Genomic DNA, 18,853 nt, shown 5'->3' with positions numbered 1-18,853 from the left:
CCCACTACACACACACACACACACACACACACACACACACACCCCGTGACGTTTTGCCCCTTTACTCAAGCCTTTGCCTGAGACAGACTACCCAACCCCCCAGGCCAACCAAACTAAGGATACAAAATCAGTCCTTGCCAACCTCTCATAAAGGCCTACACTGCCTCGGGCCACTGAGTGAAGGCTGGTGCCAAGACCAAGGTTAGGAACCAGCCCCTACTGCAGCCCCTCCAGGTTCTTTTTCCAGGAAATGGTGTGAGTCGATAACAAGTCCAGCTCAGGCTTCCCTCAAGTTCAGAACAAAAGGTTCTTTCCTGTTGAAAGCCTGGCAAGACTCTCCAAGGGCCTGAAGTGGGAAAGAAATGGGGTTTCCTCCCCTGGTCAGATAAGGGAGCCTCAGCAAAGGAACACCCCTCCCCCACCTGTCTCCAGCACTGTGGGCCTCCCAAGGGCAGTGGCCAAAGGCTCCGGGAGGGCCCCAGCCCAAGCGGGCCTTGGGGAGTCACACCCCTTACAGAGAGAACATACTTTCAAGCACAAGGCAAATCACGCAAGGATGCCCACCCCTCAGACAGAGTGAGCTTACACCCTCCATGAACATGAACTTTGTTGGAGTAGCTTTCCAGCTGGAGGGAGTTCATGGACATTTTAAATTAAGAAATTAAGCTTAAATTAAGCTTCCTCAGGGTACCAACAGGCAAGCAGCAGGCAGCAAACGCCTTGAGAGTTGAATGTGGAACTGAGCCATTCTTGCGGCAGGCAAAGTGCCGGCACGGAGCTGCAGCGGCTGGCCTGGAGCTCCACGGGAGTGCTGTCAGCGGCCCCTTCCAAAGCCAGGACAGAGACTCCTGCTGGGCTGGGACGGGCCCTGTAGGTCCTTCCCCCTCCCACACACACACCCTTTCACCACCACCACCACCACCACCACTGGCCCAACCATGGCCATGCAGCCCCCCTTAGGAGTGCTCTCAGGGGTCTGCCTAAAGGGAGAGAAGATGTGACACAGGCTGCCTCCATGGGGACCAGCTGCAAGGGGTCCTAGCTCTAAGGGTTCATGGCTCCAACCCAACCATTTCAAAGAGCAGGTGATGCCACCAAACTGCAGCCAAGGACCAGGGCCCGTGGCCTTGCCCTCTGTTACCAGAATCCCCAACCCAGGATGGCAAACACTCACTCTCCCTTCCTGCCCTCTCCCTGCTGCTGAGGCTCCTGCCCTGGAAGCCACCCTACAGCTGGGGAGGGGGTGGGCAGGGAGAGCAGCCTCAAGACCCCTTCCTGGGCACAGAGGATGTGGCTCCGGACGTTTTCCATGCAAACTCCTCCCCTCGCACCAGCCCTTATGGTTTTCAGACTCACCAAGTTCATTCCCACGTGTCCTTTGGAACACCTTGCCCCCCATCAATTAATCATTTGGCTCAGTCTCATCTGGGAAGATGCCCTCGTCACAGAGGCCCTCCCTGACCATCCAGTCCAGCAGCTGGGGGCAGGGCTGAAATGCAGGGAGATACCCCAGGTTAAGAGTGCTAGTGGCAGTTTTGGGACACTTTGCCTTGCACTCACTCTGTTTTTTGGCAAAAGACATGTAAAGAGCAGTAAGAAGCCAGACAGTGAGCAGAATGTACCAGGCACACGGGTCCTCAGATCCCCCTGCACCTGGCTCATCGTGTCTGCCCTTGCTAAGGTCACCAGATTCAGAAAGAAGGAAAAACCCAGGAAACCCAGTTAAATTAGAATGCAATATGTTTTTTGGAATAAGTATGTCCCACATGTTACATGTAATGTAGTACAAATGTGTTTGTGGTTTATCTGAAATTTAAGTCTAACTGGGTGTCCTGTATTTTATCTGGCATTCCTACCCTTGTTCCCATGTGGGGAGGACAGGAGAGGGGCCGCCTGGCTGCCATGGCCCTCCGGGGGTGGCTCCCCTGCCCACAGCGGGCTGGAACACCCCGTTAACTCCTATGCGGCATGCGGTTCAGGCGGAGGCCTTGACCTCGGGCTGCAGAGAACACCAAAGGCATAAGCGATTGGAGGCCCTAGTCCTAAGGCCGTGTAAGATGCAAACTCACAAAATTCACTCATTCTTTTTAAAATATATTTTATTGATCATGCTGTTACGGTTGTCCCATTTCCCCCCTTTATTCTCCTCTGCCCTGCACACCCCCTCCTACACACATTCCCCCCCTTTAGTTCATGTCCGTGGGTCATACATATAAGTTCTATGGCTTCTACATTTCCCATACTATTCTTACTCTCCCCCTATTTTCTATCTACCATCTATGCTACTTATTCTCTGTACCTTTTCCCCCTCTCTCCTCCTCCCACTCCCCTGTTGCTAACCCTCCATGTAATCTCCATCTCTATGGTTCTGTTCCTCTTGTAGTTGTTTCCTTAGCTTTTGTTTTTGTTTTTTTTTTAGGTTCAGTTGTTAATAGCTGTGAGTTTGTTGTTACTTTACTGTTCATATTTTTAATCTTTTTTTCTTAGATAAATTCCTTTAACATTTCATATAATAAGGGCTTGGTGATGATGAACTCCTTTAACTTCGCCTTACCTGAGAAGCACTTTATCTGCCCTTCCATTCTAAATGAAAGCTTTGCTGGATAGAGCAATCTGGGATGTAAGTCCTGGCCTTTCATGACTTGGAATACTTCTTTCCAGCCCCTTCTTGCCTGCAAGGTCTCTTTGGAGAAATCAGCTTGTGGAGGAAACCGGCCAGCAGTATCCATCTCAGCTGCGGATGCTCATCAAAACACGAGAAAAACATACACAGAGACAACCAGGTCCTGTGGGGGAATAGGGACAGAATGGCCACCCTCTCTCTAGCGGGGAGAGTGCCCCATGTCCATACCCAAGCAGATTTTTATTGAGAAAACAGACTTAGTTTATGGATTCACAGTCTGGCAGAAAAGATCAAAAGATGTAGGCAACTTACAAAGGTGGGGACAGAACTCCTGCTGTGATTCTAGCAAGGTTTGTGGTCTTTGACATATGAAAGGGCTATAGGTTCAAAAGGTTTCCTGCCTGTGTTTTTAAATTCCAAGTTAATAACATCCTCCAGCAAACAGATCTCACAGGATCTTGCATATTCTATGTCCCAGGCCTGATCAGCCCCGGGGTCCGCATTTTTGGTCTGGGCTCCACCGGCCCTGCAGGCTCAAAAGACTCAGGCTTTGACAAAGCCAGAGGGGGCAGGGGTTGATGTTGATCACCCCTTCATTTCCACAGCCCCAGTGAGTTTCTCCCCTCAGGCCATCCCACGTGATCAAGTCTGTCTTAGATTCATTCTCTTTCTTAGAGAATTGTTACCCCGTCATTGACTGCCGATCATGCAGAAGGGAAGCCAGGCATTAGAACAGGCAGCGTTCATGCCAGGGAAATGAGATTTGTCTTCTCAGTGGCTCCTGGTCCGGAGGTCTCTCACTCAGCCTAAGTCACAGGGGGTTACAGCTTCCTGAGACCAGGCAGGGCAGTCCCTAACATCAGCTGATATTTTATGGGAATTTGTTTGTAGATAACTATCTCCTTTTCTCTTGCTTTTAAGATTCTCTCCTTCTCTTTAATCTCGAGTAATGTAATTACAACAGCTTTATCGAGTCCCTTCCATGTGCCCACTGCTGGGCAATGCTGGGGACACAACACTGAACTCGACAGGCACTGCCTCATTCTCCCAGGCATGAGGCGCCAGCACATGGACACAGATGCGAGGGTCAGGGAAGGCTTCTGGGGCGAGTGCACAGAATCACAGAGTGACCGGGTGACAAGGGTTAACCTGGCAAAGGGACAGCAGGGAGTGGGCAGCAGTGTTCCTGGCCAGAGAAACAGCCGAAGGAGCAAGAGCTCCCTGTGCTGGAGGGAGGCGGACGAGGCCTGACGAGTGCACCCTGGGTCGCCTCTCGGGCCCCAGCTGGGGAGGCGGCCTTGCCTTGGCAAGTAACTGAAAGACACATACCCTGACCAGTATACAGAGGGCTGAGGAGCTTGTTCCGCCTTCCTCGAAAAGAAAACTAGTCTGAATGGGAAAGTACATGGCTACTTTGATGAGCTTAAAAATGAAACTGTAATCACTCAGGGAAAAAAAAAAACTATCTCCCAGCTTCAGGGGGAGCAGAGGGTGCGGGAAAATAGCAGCCTGGCAGGAGCAGCCAGAGTGTCCAGCAGAGGCGCAGCGACAGCGGCAGGAGAGGCCGACAGGCAGCGAGGCAGGGGATTGGACACAAAGCTTCCTGAGCCACGAATGAAGATAGTGAGTCACCTGAGACCTCCGAGGGGATTGGGCTGAGGGGAATGAAAGGCTGTGTGTCCTGAGCCGCCCCTGAGTCTGGTCTGGCCTGGGAAAACAAGACCGACAGGTGTGGCCTACCTGCCCATGAGCCAAAATGGCACTGCAGGATTGATAGGGGACTCAAAACTTGAAAAATTTAGCTTAAGGTAAATAGTCATAAATCTAGCAAGTAATGTGTATGTTAAGTTTTTGTTTCAGTGACTACAGATAAGGCCTACCTTGGTGCCTAAGAATAAACAGATGACCTCTTGGGGAGGTCTGTGCCAGGAAGAAGGAAGCGACTACCCTTCCCCCTTGGAGGCAACTGTTGAATTTCAAAGGCTTTCGCTGACACCTTGTTTGCCCTCCCCCAACCCCCTTATAAAAGATCTGGCTGGGAAAGAAAGAGTAAGATGGTTTTGTTAGGGTATGAACCCGCCATCTTCTCGGATCGCCAGCCATCTGAATAAAGCACCTATAAAAGATTCAATCACTGTCATTGCTTATTGGATTTGGTAGTGACAGGCAGCCCGAACGCCGGTGTCTTTTCTGGTTACAGGATGGCTGGAGAAGCAACAAGAATTGGGACAGTTGAGCCGACTTCTACCTCCACCAGACCCCAAGGGAACAGGATGTGAGAGGGATGAGCAGTGGGGGACCGGCCTGGTGCAGGAGGTGGAGGGACAGCACTGGGCCCCCAAGGTGGGAGGCAACAAAGGGGTGACCTTTCCCAAATTCCCAGGGCAGCTGGGGGGTGGTGGTCAGAAGGAAGTCGATTTCCCTTCCTCCCCTCCCTTTCTTCCTTCCTCAATTCCTTTCTCCTTTCAACAAAGGTTTACTGCCCACTTCCTTGTGTGGGGCACTGTTATAGGCCTCAGGGAGACAGTGATTGGAAAGCCAGACAAGGTCCCTGCTTTCAGGTAACTTATGCGAAGTGGGGAAACAGGTCATTAGAAAGGAAACGAACAAACAATATATACACACTCACATGCAAATGCACACACACACACAGAAACCTAACCACAGGTTGCAACAAGTGCAAGAAGAAAATAAAGCAGGAGAAAGGGCTGGAGCATCGTGGGAGGGAAGCTTATTTTGAGGGGTGCCAGGGAAGGCTCCTCTCTGCAGAGAGAGGAGTCGGGGTGCAGCCAGGTGAAGACCTGGGGGAAGGCAATTCCAGCGAGGGAAAGGATGGAGGGGCAAGGTCCTTGAGGCAGGGATGTACGTGGCCCCGCCCCCAACACGCCTCTTCCCGGACACAGGAGAAATGGGCAGGGAGAGCAGGAATGTAAACAAGTCTTTAGAGAGGGCAGAGGTTGGGCACAGAGGTGTGGAGCGGGGACGTCACCAGTGGTTCCTGGAGCGCTTGAGTGTCTATAAGCCCACCATCGGGGCTGTGTCTGACCACGACCACGTTGCACCACGCTCTGCAGAGTCTGGACGCTGGGCCACGGTCAGCAGGGCACTGCCAGGCTTGTCCAGCCCAGAGGGTTTGGCCTGTGGCTGGTGGAGTGGCCTGAGCGGGAGGCGCCAGCCCAGCGTCACACTCGCCGGGCCAGCTGTCCCTTCCAAGAAGGAAATCATGAGGAGGTTGTGTCCCAGTCCGTCCTCATCCCCACCTCCCTGCTTCCCTCCCTGAGTCAGTCAGCCAATCAGCAACCATCAAAGGCCTGCTACGTGCGTGCTATCCGCATTGTGGAGAGCAAGAAACACCCCTGGGAGCAAGACTGTGCAGCCTGGGGTGAGGGGGTGGCCGCCACCTTAGGTGGTGTCAGCAGAGGCTGGAGAGGGAGGGGACGGAGCTGCTGATATTGCTAGACATCTAATCACCTCCACAAACCAGCCATAAATGTCATGACAGGGACTTCTGCCCTTGGTTCAAAGCTTACGACAGCTCTGAGTTCTCATCTTGGGTCCTAAAGCCATTCCAACTCCCTGCCTGGTTCGCAGCCAAGTCTCCTGTGCCAGGGCGGCAGCGAGGAAGCGGTAGCCGCTCTAAGCCAAAAGTGCAGGCGACCAAGCCACAGACCAGAGGACGCCCCGCGTGGGAGACGGGCGAAGGGACAGGCCGTGTTCCCCAGCTGTAGCGCTGTGGCCGTGCTCGCCCAGAGCAGGACCCCAGCCGAACCCAGAAGAGCAGAAAGAAGGGAGTGGTCACATGAGGCACTGTCCCTGATGAGGGCATAATCCCGGGTGACTTCTGAGGTCACCTCGAGTCAGCAGCACACTTGTCCTGAGTCAGAGGTTTTGCTCACCCTGCTCTGCTCCTCCCCTGTCTCCGTCCCATCTACCACTCTTGACCTTGGCCATCGCCTCCTGTCTCAAGGGTGCCCATCAGGCCGGCTGATCCTTGCTGAGAGCAGGTTAGATCTGAAGGCATCTTGACCCTAGCTCAGAAGCTCCCTCACTCAAGAAGCCCCACTCCCAGCCAGCAGGAGAACCTAAGAGGTGAGCTAGTGCCAGGGAGAGTCACACCGCTCAGCTGGTCCCTGAGGGGCCGGTCCCTGGAGCAGGGCCAGAGCTGGGTCCTCCTGCCCTTAACAGTCACGGGTAGCTCAGGTTTTCTGGGCGGGCTCAGTTCCAGGCCTCACCCCAAAGACCCAGGTCCCAAAGGTGGTCCCCGAGGCCTGTGCCTGTTGGAAGGCAGTACTGCCTGGGGGTTAACAAGCCGTCACCCACCCCCACACCCATCGTCCATTGTGTGTTGAGTCGCCCCCACAGCGTCAGGGGCAATGTCGGGTCCAAACGGCAGGACTTCAGGTGCTCCCACTTATCTTGAGGAGTTTGCTCCCCTTCCATGAACCTCTCTTCACCTGACAGATCCAAACCTGTGTGTGTGCACACACCAGGGCTCCCTTCTGGCCGCCTCTCTCCACTGCGAAGTCAGGCCCCACGGCACCTGCCTGCCTGGGCGGCTGCCGCACCAGCAAACACAACAGCCCATGCCAGTGAGCCCGGCTCCTAGGCTCGAGAGGGGCCCGGCGCTCTGTCTCCTGGCCTCCGTGGCCTCCCCACAGTGCATGGGGGGTGGGGGTGGGGCGCGGCCGGGTCAGCACCAGGCCTCCCTGAGAAGGTGGGAGCCTCTGCAGAGCCCGACCCACCCAGGTTCCTCCAGGGACGGGCTTCTCCCCAGCTGCCCCTCCAAGGAGGTCCACAAAGAAAAAAGGGCCTCATCTCCCCGTTATTTCCTTCTCCTCTGCATGTGGGTCAACCCACCCATCCTGCTGTCCAGAGCAGGGGGTGACAGGAGGTGGCCTCTGGCTGGCCACAGGTGTCCACTGCCACCTTTCCCTCAACGTGGGACTTTCCGCCTTCAAGGCCCACTCAAGAGGCTTTCCTAAAACAAAGTGAATTACTCCAAGGTAAGGGAAGGACAAAATGCCATTTTCTCTCCTAGGAGCCCCTCCTCTGACCTATCTGCGACACCTTGCAGGCAGAGTCTGTTTATTGAAGGGCCCTGGGGGTGGGCAGAGGCCAGGCAGAGGGCTCCTCCTGGGTCTTGGGCATTCAGAGGGCCTGGCAAGGGCCTCAGACGTGTTGGGGTGAGGGGTGGGCCCCAAAGATGGATTTGCCTCCATGCTCTGGGCCCCAGGACAGAGGCTGTTCGAGGCCCACAGGGCACCCCTCCCGCAGCCCAGCGGGGGGCTGGCCGGACCTGCAGCTCTAGCTGCCACACGGATGGCAGCTGTCCCTCCCGCTCTCCCTTCTCCGTGGGTCCCCAAGTTTCTGTCTCTGTTGTCGCTGCAGATTGTATTGACTCTCTCCGACTATGTCTCCCTTTCACAGCTTCTCTCTCACGGTCTCACTCTTGCTCTCGCTTGCCTCACTCCATCTGTCTTCCTGTTGCTGGAGGTTCCCTGCGTGTCCAGGGTGTGGGCGGACCCATTCACTTCCTGGCCCCTCTCCGAGAACAATGCGGAAGATACACACAGGTGCTGGGAGGGCTTTAGGGCCAGTTAGAGCCCCCAAGTTCCAAGCTGGGCCCCAGTGGAATTGGTGGGGGGAGAGGGTCACTGGCTCCCAGCCAGGCCCCCTGAGCAGGAGAGAGATGGCGGTGCCCCGGCGGCGGCCTGGGCACCCCCCACAGCCCCTCACGACCGCCACACCTGCCCTCTGCAAAGGAGCCTGGAATTCATTCATTCCAGTCCGGCCCTCAGCAAACTTGCCATGTCCGTGGGTGGCCGGGGCTGCACCAGGCCCTGGAGAGGTGCGTGTGAAGGGGCCCGGCTCCTGCCACTCTGCAGCTCCGTGGAGTTGATCACTGCGCGGACAGGTGCGCAGGTCACCGCGGCCCTCCTCACGGGACACCGTGCCCAACACCACGGACAGGCTTTGGGGTCAGAAAGGTCAGGTCAGCCCTTGAAGGACAATGGGTGATGACCAAGTATGGGTGGGGGTAGGGCATTCCCAGCAGAGGGGAGGAAATGAAGGGCCTAGGGGCCCCACGAGGTCAGGGTCAGCTGGCCACCCCGGTGGGGCCAGCTTCTGCAGAACACGGATGCCGAGTAAGGACAGCATCAAAACGCGCTCCATCTTCTCTCTTCACCCTTTTATGAAAGAAATAATATTTTAACTACAAAAGAAAAGAAAGACTATTTGGAATAAAAGGTTTTGTAACCCAGAAAGGACAGCTGCAGCCCAGCTGCTAGAGGCTGATTGTTTTTGTACACCGCACGATTCTTGTTTTTGTCCGGTCACTGCTGACTCTTGAGCACTTTATCAGGGGCCCGGCCCACCCGGGGCTGATCGAAGGATTGTGGCAGTAGGGCGAAGGCTGGGTGCGTGCAGGAGGCAGGGGCCACCCCAGGAAGGACTTTGGGCTTTACGCTCAGGAGTGGGGACTTTGTCCCCCAGGTAAGGACAAGCCAGGGAAGGGCTTTAAGCGATTCGATGCTGTCATCAGATTCACACCTCAGGGCAAGTATCCATTCTCTCAGCTCTGCGTTGGACGGACTAGAGGGAGCAGAGCCCGAAGGGGCCAGAGGGCACCGAGGGTCTATAGTAAGCTGGGGTCGGTGGCAGCAGGACTGGGGCAGGGGAGCCAGGCACGGGCTAAGCAAGGAGTGGCCAGCATAGGGGCCTGATGTTCCTGAGACGAGAACCCAGTGGGATTGTTGGGATCAAGGAGACAGGCTCCATTTCTTTAAAAAAAACGTTTTCTTATTAGTAACATATATTATGTATAATATAAATATGTGCATGCATATGACATCTGATGTACATGTAAGTCCTGAAGCATAACAACAAAATGAATACCCCCAGATGCATGGCACCACACTGTTCTGTCTAGCTGAGTCCCATCCGCCCCCTCCCCTCCTCCCGCCCCATGCACACCCCCGTGTTTGCCGTTCTCTTCTCTGCCCGAGAATAGTTTCTGTGTGTGCTGAGTGTCTCACACTGTTTATTCTTTCTCGTTTTGGAGCCTTATTTAATAGGGCACCCCCCAGATGTGTACCTAAGAGAAATGAAACCATGTTTGAGCAAAGACTTACATGCAGACAACCTTAGACCAAGTAGCCCCAGATGGACACAAGCCCAGGTCCGTCAGCTGACGAGTGTGTAAAGGAAAGTGGCGCATCCACACCGTGGGAAGTTATTTGGCAACAAAAAAGGATGAAGTTCTGATACATGCCACAACATGGGTATGCTCCAAAAACACGAAACAAAAGACTACATATTGTAAAATCCCCCTTAAGTGAAATGTCCAGAAAAGTCCAGTCTATAGAGACAGAGTGTGGGTCAGCGGTTGCCTGCAGCTGGGGGAGGGGGCAGGGAGTGACCGACGGTGGACACGGGGTTGTTTGGGGGATGAGGGAAATGTACTGAAATTAGTGCGATAGTGCACAATTCTCTAAATTACCTAAAAATCATTACGTCGTACACACAAGATGGGTGAATTACGCTACAACACAAAAATGTAAATTATACTTCCATAAAACTTTTTTTAAAATAGGCATCATACTGGAGTCTTCTGAAACTTGGTGATTCCCCCACAGCCATGTTTCTGAGGCCCTGTCCGTGCCACTGCACACACAGCGCGGCCGCTCACTGGTCTTCGCGGCTTCCAGCCCGTCGCTGGACATGGGAGCCACCTCTTGTTCTCCCCCGTTACAGAACAGTTTTCCAGAAACATCCTCATACACGTCTCCTTGGTGTCTGCACAGGTAACTTCATGTGTGTTGAATTTAATAATAAAATATCAGGGGTTGTATATTACATGCTTTTTTGTTCACTTCATTTTTTAGGATCTCATTTTTATCTCATTTTATGAAAGTATTATTCCCCCAACAAATTGAAAATGAACACAGAAACGAAACTGGTCCTCATCACAGTTAGAGATACAGTGCTGTCCGGACACCCTGGGAGTGAAATTGCCAGGTCAAGGGTACGCCAAAGGTCAAGGGTGGCCAGATGTCTAGCTGCTTTCTAAAAGAGTTAGGCGGCCTTGCATTCCCCCAGGCGGCACAGGAGAGTCCCCGCATTGCCGGCACCTTCACCAACATTCCGCACCGTCCACTTTTCAGGCTTGTGCCAACGTGGTGGCTATGGCATCTTTTTACTCCTGTGTTGCTAACTGGAGTGGAACCTCTTCCCGTACGTCCGTGGGGCATTTGTGCTTCCTCTTCCGTGCCATTCTGTTCCTTTCCTTCGCCTTTTTCTTTTTCTTAGTAATTCATACAGTTCTTTACATATTCTAGATATTAGTCCCTTATTATTTAAATGCATCACAGGTATTATTCCCAGTTCGTGGATTTTCTTGGGGTGTCTTCTGGTAACCAAAGTTCTAATTTTTAAAGTAACCAGACTTTGTCTATTCTTTGCTTTTGTGATTGGCTCTCCCCCGCACACGTGCCGCCTGCCTGCGCAGCGCTCGTTGAGCCCCTAAGTGGAACCCGGAGCGGAGCGCCCAGCGCGCAGCGGCTTGATCTGCACCCTCAGCCGCCTCTCAGCCCCGCTTCGTCCTCAGAAGCTTATCCCGGAGCTTCCGTTTCCACCACCTCTGGTCTTTCCCTGCCGCACAGACCTCCCTGCGTCTGCTTGTCATTGCTCAAACCCCAGCTCCCACACAACCTCCTTTTTTTTTTTTTTTTTTTTTTAACAGCCCAGAGGTCTTTTTTGTTTTGTTTTGTTTTGTTTTTGTACCTATTAAGCCATGGATTCGCAGGAAATGGGCTCCAGTAGCTCCGGCTCCTTCACGCCGGCTCTCACAGGCGTGCCATCCTGGGTGGAACCGGCGGGCACTTGGGCTGAGCCAGGTCCCTTTCTCTCCGGCTTCCTTCGGGTTCTGCTCAGTTTCCCTTCGCGTGTTTCAGGAAGCCATCTTGGCTCTCGGGGTAGTTAATATGCTCAGGACGTCCAGTAGTTCTCTTGGCAAGCGTCCTGCCCCTAACTTGTTTGTTTCCCACAGGGTCACCCTGCGGACTCCTCCAGTTTTGCCATGGAAACATTTGTGGGGCCTTCCTTTTGAACGGTGCCGTGCCCTTGTTGTCTACAATACCACCTTTCTTATAGATTCACGCGTGTGTAGCCAGAGGCACAGCTGCATGTTTCTAAAAGGCGGAGAGGACGCACAGCGGTGCCGCCCCTGGTCCCCTCTGTCTCGGCCACTTCCGCGCATTGCCGGGCGGCGGGGGCCCCAGCGAAAGGCACAGCCGCCTCATCTCAGGAGCCACGTCTCCCTCTGCTCCGCGGGCCCCAGGCCTCACTAGGCGTCAGCTGGTTCATGGTATAGGGGTTTTGACTGTTAAAATGGGGTAATTTTTACTTTGGACACGTGTAATTTATTAGAAACGTAATACTTCAAAAGATGAGATTTTAAAAAAATCCTCACCTGAGAGTACATTGATTTTAGAGAGGAGGAGAGAGGAGTGGGAAGGAGAGGGGAAAAAAGAAAGAAAAAGAGAAAGAGAAAGAGAGAGAGAGATGGAGAGGGGAGAAGGAAACACCAATATGCAAGAGAAACATGGATTAGGCCAGGCTCTGAACCCATGGGCGGTCCTCCAGCATACCAAGCCCCTCCGGCCAGGGCAAAGCACGGGGTTTCTTAACGATGGGGTGTGTAGAAGGGAAAACGGGCTGGGGGCTGCTGCTCCTTTGCCCATGATGTCTACATTATCCAGGACATCACCCTCCACTGGAGCATTTCCAGGGACGGGAAGCTCACCGCCTCAGCGGGTAGACTGCTCTGATAGTTAGAAAGAGCTTTCGTAGGCTTATTCTGTCTGCTGCCTCATCATTCCCACTCACGGCTCTTCCCTCTGCTCTCTAGAAAAACACTGAGTGAGTGTCTTCTCTTTGACACAACCACCCTCCAGCGTGAGAGGCAGCATCTGCGTCTACCGGTCTCCTTTTCTCCAGCAGGAACATGTCACCTTCAGAGATTCCTGGAAAGAGATGGTTTCCAGATCCCTCTGTACCTGCTCATCCTCTTGTGAATGGACTGCAGATTTTTCCAGAATCTCATAAACTGCACACCCATGTTTGAGGAAACCCACAGGGCTGGTCTGGCGGCACAGAGGGGCCCTGACCCAGTTCACGTGAGAGCCTGTCGGTGCAGGCGAAGAGGCCGGAGGCTGCTCTGGCAGCCTCACCAGCCCTGCGGCGAGCCCTGGACCTGCAGGCGTTTTCCGTGTGAAAAATCATCAGCCTGCCTATATGCATCTGATTGCTCCCTCTAAACGCAGGCTGACCATAGAATTCAGCCTCACTGCTTTGACTCTTCACACCTATCTTTTGAAAAAGTTTTTTTGTAAGATTTTACTTTTTTGTTTTTAGAGAAAAGGGTGGGGAGGGAGAAAGGGAGAAAAACTCCGATGTGTTAGAGAAACATCGGTTGCTTCTCTCACGCCCCAACCAGGGACCTGGCCTACAACCCAGGCATGTGCCCTTACTGGGAATTGAACCGAGGACCTTTGGGTTTCTGAGACAAAGTCCAACCCACTGAACCACACCAGTCCAGGCTGAAAAAGTTTTCTTAACTTCTGTATCTGTGTTTAGCTCTCCCCGCAGCTTCACATCAAGCACAGTTTTAATAAGAAAGATATTGTTTTCCTTAATGTTACACTCCAAGGATACTGCCCTGTGGCAAGTAAGCCTCTTTGGATCCTGTCTCCATTGCACTCTGCCCTTGGGAGGCCAGGCGCCCAGCTCCCAGGAAGCAGGGTCAGGGAAGGTGCATGTCTCACACCGGGCCCAGGGTGAGGCCCAGCTTTGCCATGGCTGTGGACAGCGATGACCCATGTCTGCCTTCCTGGCCAGGAACATCTGAGTAATCTTGGACTCATATCTGTCCTGTGTCCTATTGCCTAATCTCGCCTGGTCTTCATTAAAAACGTCTCCCTGCTTTTCTTTCTCTCACTTGTTCCTCCACACATTTCTCCTGAGGCCACGGCACTTATGCTGAAGATGGCCTCACAAAGATGGTGTCACCGACAGACTCCCCGGATGTTTACGAGCGATTCTCACAGAGGTGGCAGGCCCCTGCTGGGGGGGGGGGGAGGGGTCACTTGGGCTGCGCCCTGAAAGGAGGGCTAGGAGTTGATCGGAGCAGCCACCGCTGGAAGATTCACATTTCAAACAGAAGAAACAAAGGAATTTCCACCTGTCAGCTCCAGGATGTGAGCAGAGGTTGCCAGACTTCCTCCTAAGGGAAGTTTAGGTTGAGCAGTGCCCTGATTGCATTTATATTACCGAGTGGCCAGTGGAGGTAAGTGATCAGCAGACTGGGAAGGCTCAGAGGCAGTGGAGGGAGGCAGCCAGGGGGGTGGGGGTGAGAGGCAGTAGAGACTTTGAGAAGTGGGATCCAGGGGTGTGCAGAAGGGATGAGGGATGGAACAGAGGCAGCAGCTGATTGGATGGAGGGGGAAGAAGAGGGAGGAGTTGAAAGGGGTAATGATGCCTTGAAAAGCATGTCCCTAGAAGCAGGTTAGGTGTGGGGAAAGCAGGGAGATGAGGACTCGGTTTTGGAGGGCCCTGGTCCTTTGCTGTGCGGAGATGGGTGACTGAGGAGCCAGCTCTTTTCCCTCCTGTCACAGTGGGGATCCTCAGTCCCCTCCCCCTCTGCAGTCATGAGATCCTTTGTTCTTTTTCTGTGCCTGCTTCCTATCTCAGGATGGTGCTGGACCAGGCATCCACTCCAGAGAATCTTCAGGAGGTGCTGAGTGCCCCCCAACCCCCAAGTGCAGCATATTCACAGCTAACCACCTTTTCACCTCATCCCTGCTGGGCGAGTGTGGGAGGGGCTCTGACGGCTGCCTGAGGACCAAGGAGTTCAAAATGCTGGCCAAGGACCGAGAAGGCACACTCTGAGCCCTGGGCCTTCTGCAGAGCCAGGCCTGGCATCTGCCCCGATAGTGCCTCCTTCCTCCACTGCAGCATTAACAGTCCGTCCTGTGCACTGGGTGCCATGTGGGTGCTGGGGACAGCACCGTACGTAACAATGTCAGGCCATGCCTATGGAGCAAGGCATCTAAGCACCTTATAGAACTTCGTTTAAACCTGCTGACAGCCCTGTGAGTTAGGCACCACTTTACCTCCATTTCACAGATGAGGAAACCAAGGCACAAAGAGGTTAGTAAGTTGACAAAGGTCACACCAGAGAGGGAACCCACAAGCGGAGTTGGACAAGAGACCCCACTATGCACCACTGTGCTGTCCACTCCTCCTCCACCCCCCAGAAGGCTCGCTGCCTCGGTCTACCTGCACCAGGCACATCAAGTGCCATATTCTTGAGTCACCATGTTCTTATTTTGAACCTCAATTCTTCAACCCACTCCTGGGTTTGCCCCTAGTGAGGCTATCTCTGCAGTGGTCCCTTCGTGAACATGGACAGGAATGACACCTTTTCCCAGCTCTGTGGGGCTCCTCTCACCCCGCCCAGCTCCATCCTTGTCATTCCCACTTCTTCATTGGCTTGAGCCTTCTGCCTTGGAGGCTAACCCTCTCTGATTCTCTGAGGCTAAGCCCTGCCTCCCTCGGAGGGAAGCTGTCTTGCCCGTCCCCTCCAGCCAGTGTGAGTCATCTTCCTCCTCATCCCTGAGCATCTACTGTTTATACTAACCTTAAGCTCTTAGCCTGAGAGCTCATTTTCTCTTCACCCCAAGTTTTATGTTAAAGGCAACAATCTTGTATTTCCCACTCAGCCCAGAGCCTTGCATATAGGAATGTTGGCCAATGATTTTGATGACAGTATCTTGTTTTTGTACAACGACTGACGCAGGAACTGTCTTCAGCTTCCCACCGCCCTTGGAGGGAGGCTGTTTACAGCCGCTCTGCACAGGAAGAAACAGGCTCGGAGAGGGTATAAAGTGATAAAGTGTGGCGCAGATTTTTCTGGCTCGTAAACCAGCGCTATTTCCCCTGCACCTTGCTTTTGGTGTCCACATGACTCGATGCAGAGTAAATAGAGAAAGGAGTTTAGCATGGGCTGAGCGGACCAGAGCCGTTCATGCTCGGGCTTTGAGAGCCAGGTGGTTTGGGCTGAACAAAGAGGGGTTTCGGTGAGAGAACCACAGCGCCTCTGAAAACAGACCAATGATCAGGGGCTCCTTGAGGAATGTAGAATGATGGAAGTGAACATTTGGGCATATTTTTTAATAACAGCTAAATTGAAATATAATTCATAGACTAAAATTTCCCCTTTTCAAGTACACAATTCAGTGGTTTCCAGTGTGTTCACAGGGTTGTGCGACCGCCACGAATAATTTCACTAAAGCATCTTCATCATCCGGTGAAGAAACACTGTGCCATTGGCCGTCACTCCCAGGGCCCCTGCCCAAGGCCCCCGGCACCACCATCTACCTTGTGTGTCTACGCATTTGCCTGCTCCAGACGTTTCACAGAAATGGGTTTACACACACAGGGCTTTTGTGACAGGCATCTTTCTCTTTGTGTGATCTTTTTGAAGTTCCTCCATATTGCAGAAATATTTCATTTTGGGGGGCTCAACAGTATCCCATTGTATAAATGTACCATATTTTGTGTATTCATTCATCAGCTGATGGACATTCGGCCTGCTCCCAATGTTGTGTGTGAGTTCCTGTGCAGACACGCGTCCACTTCCCCGGGGCACACCACCACAAGCGGAGCGGCAGGGCCGCATGGTAACTCCACAGCTAAGGTCTTGAGGAAATGCCGATCTGGCTTCCAAAGCAGCTCTTCCTTTTTACAATCCCAACAGGGATGTATATGGGCTTCAATTTCTCCATGTCCTCGACAACTTTGGTTATTGTCTGTCTTTTTTATTTTCAGCGTCTCGGTGGGTGTGAAGTGGTATCTCATCATGGTTTGGTTTGTATTTCCCCGATGACTAATGAACTCGAGCATCTTTGTGCATGATTTTTGGTCATTTGTGAGTCTCTTTGGAGAATGTCTATTTAAATCCTATGCCCATTTTTAACTGAGCTATGTCCTTTCATTGTCGGGTTGTAAGCCTCTCTGTATATTCTGGACACAAGTCCCTTGTGACATAGATGCTGTCTCCCACTCCGTGGGTTGCCTTTTCATTTTCCTGGTGTTGTCCTTTGAAGCCCAAAAGTTTTTAGTTTTGATGAAAACCAATTTATCTAATTTTTCTTTTATAACTTGTGCTTCTGGGGTCACATCTAAGAAACCATTGCCCGATCCAAGGCTGTGAAGACTATACCTATGTTTCTACAATCCATTGTGGGTTAATTTTTGTAAATGGTATGATATAAGCGGTCCAGTGTCATTGTTTTGCATGTGGAAATCCAGTTGTCCCAGCACCATCTGGTAAAAAGCCTTTCTTCCCTTCCCTACCACCCCATTTAATTGCCCTGGAACCCTTGCCAAAAATCAATCTATCATAAATGTCAGGTTCATTCCTGACATTTCCAAGTCTGCTACCTGGTGGCCCTCCCTTCCCCGGAAGAACAATGAAGAGATGAGGGATCTCCGAACAGGCTGCATTTCCCCTGGCGGGTCAGGCCTCGTCACAGTGATGTTCTCCAGCAGCATTCAGGCCTCCCCCGTTGTTTTGCTGGGAGCTGCTTGAACAAAGGGCCTCATCTCTCTCCTGCCTCTGGAGGTCATTGTAAATATCAAATTAGATTATTAACACAAAAGAACTCAGTAAGGTCTGGAGCGCTATCCAAATGTAAAGCGTATCCTTCTCATTATTATACCTCTCCATCAGTGTCTCGATCATGGGCCAGCAGTGACCGCGGGACGCTGTGGATGGCTTGTCAACACGCGAGAAAAACATACACAGAGACAACCAAGTCCTGTGGGGAAGTAGGAACGGAATGGCCACTCTCTCTAGTGGGGACAGTGCCCCATTCCCCCGCCAGAGAGGCTTTTTATTGGTTTCATTTGCATAAGAATTCAGGTAAAGCTCATTACTCATTGCTAGGAAGTAAGGATCAAACAATAGGTAACAAGGAAGTCTGAGGGCCTATTTTGAGTCAGGGTCAAAGAGCTGTAAAAAACTTTAAGGAACAAACTTACTTCTTCCCTGGACCCTCATCATTCAACTGAGAGCATTCTAAACAAAGGAGGTTTCACAGGATTTTACATATTCTTTCTTAGGCCTGATCACCCGGGGAACCCGCCCTTTCCAGCACAGAGCTGCACCACCCTATCATCGTTTCAGGCTTAGGCAGAGCAAGCCAAGAAATTAGGAGATTTTCTCGCAGACAATGAAGACTCAGGAGATGTCAAAGCTGAGGGGCGAGGGTCCATCACCCCCTTTTGCTATAGCCCCCAAAGTCCTTTCTTGGGGGCCTCCCACGTGATCGTGCCTGTCTTAGTTTGTTCCCCCCTTGGGGAATCTTACCCATCATTGGCTAACCGACCAAGCATTGGGGTCCAGGCAGTGTGAGGTATGAAGGAGAAGAAGCTGCACTCCTGTCAGGGATATAAGCTTGTCTCCTTGCTGGCTTACGGTCCAAGGTCATTCCCTCAGCCTTAGCCTAGGTGGGGGTTACAGCTTCTGATACCAGGCAGGGCGGTTCCCAACACATCAGGAATAAGACCTAAAAATAGACGTTATTTTTCACTTTCGCTCATTGGAACCAAGGTTGCTGTGTCTGTGTCACTGTGAACGCAGAATCAGTGAGGTTCGGCGCTCCGTGCGATTCCTGCAGGAGGCTGTGAGCTTGCCACCCAGGGATTGGATGTGAATGTTGGGCACCCCTCCTTTCCATTCCCCCTTCCTTGAACGAGGGCCTCCTTCGTGCCATGCACTGAACTGCGCTCTGGAGAAACCGGAGAATGAGGCAGACACAACCTCTGTCCTCCTGGAACTCACAGTTCAGCGGAGAAGCTGTACAATCCCACAAGCCATCACAGGAAATGCTACCGCGATGGAGACTCGGGCGACACCCCCAGCCAGCCGTTATCAGTTTGCTCCTTGTAAACCAGGGTTTTTAGGGTACGGTTGAAACATGAACTGCCTTTGCATCTATGATGTTTCAAGGAGGCAGGGGCTGTTCTGTGTGAAACTCAGGCCCTAACTCCAATGTTCTGTAGCCACTGTCAGTGCGCCAAACGGTGAGACCTGAGAATGGGCAGGTGGCACAGAGCACGGGGTCCGCCATCCTCCCAGACCCGGTTCTCAGGAGCTCTTCAGGG

At 52.7% G+C, this 18,853-nt stretch overlaps 1 long non-coding RNA gene across 1 annotated transcript; it reads left to right on the top strand.

Moving 5' to 3' along the window:
* Positions 1 to 3,996: 3,996 nt before the first annotated feature.
* On the top strand, positions 3,997 to 16,551 carry LOC118502173. The gene is made up of 3 exons (XR_004904869.1): positions 3,997 to 4,246; positions 10,379 to 10,428; positions 14,375 to 16,551. It is a non-coding gene; the product is annotated as an uncharacterized LOC118502173 (long non-coding RNA).
* The last annotated feature ends 2,302 nt before the right edge of the window (positions 16,552 to 18,853 follow it).

Source organism: Phyllostomus discolor, chromosome 8 (genome assembly GCF_004126475.2).
Source record: "Phyllostomus discolor isolate MPI-MPIP mPhyDis1 chromosome 8, mPhyDis1.pri.v3, whole genome shotgun sequence".
Lineage (NCBI taxonomy): Eukaryota > Metazoa > Chordata > Mammalia > Chiroptera > Phyllostomidae > Phyllostomus > Phyllostomus discolor.
Note: the sequence above shows the minus strand (reverse complement) of the source record. Positions and strands in the feature narration are given on the sequence as shown.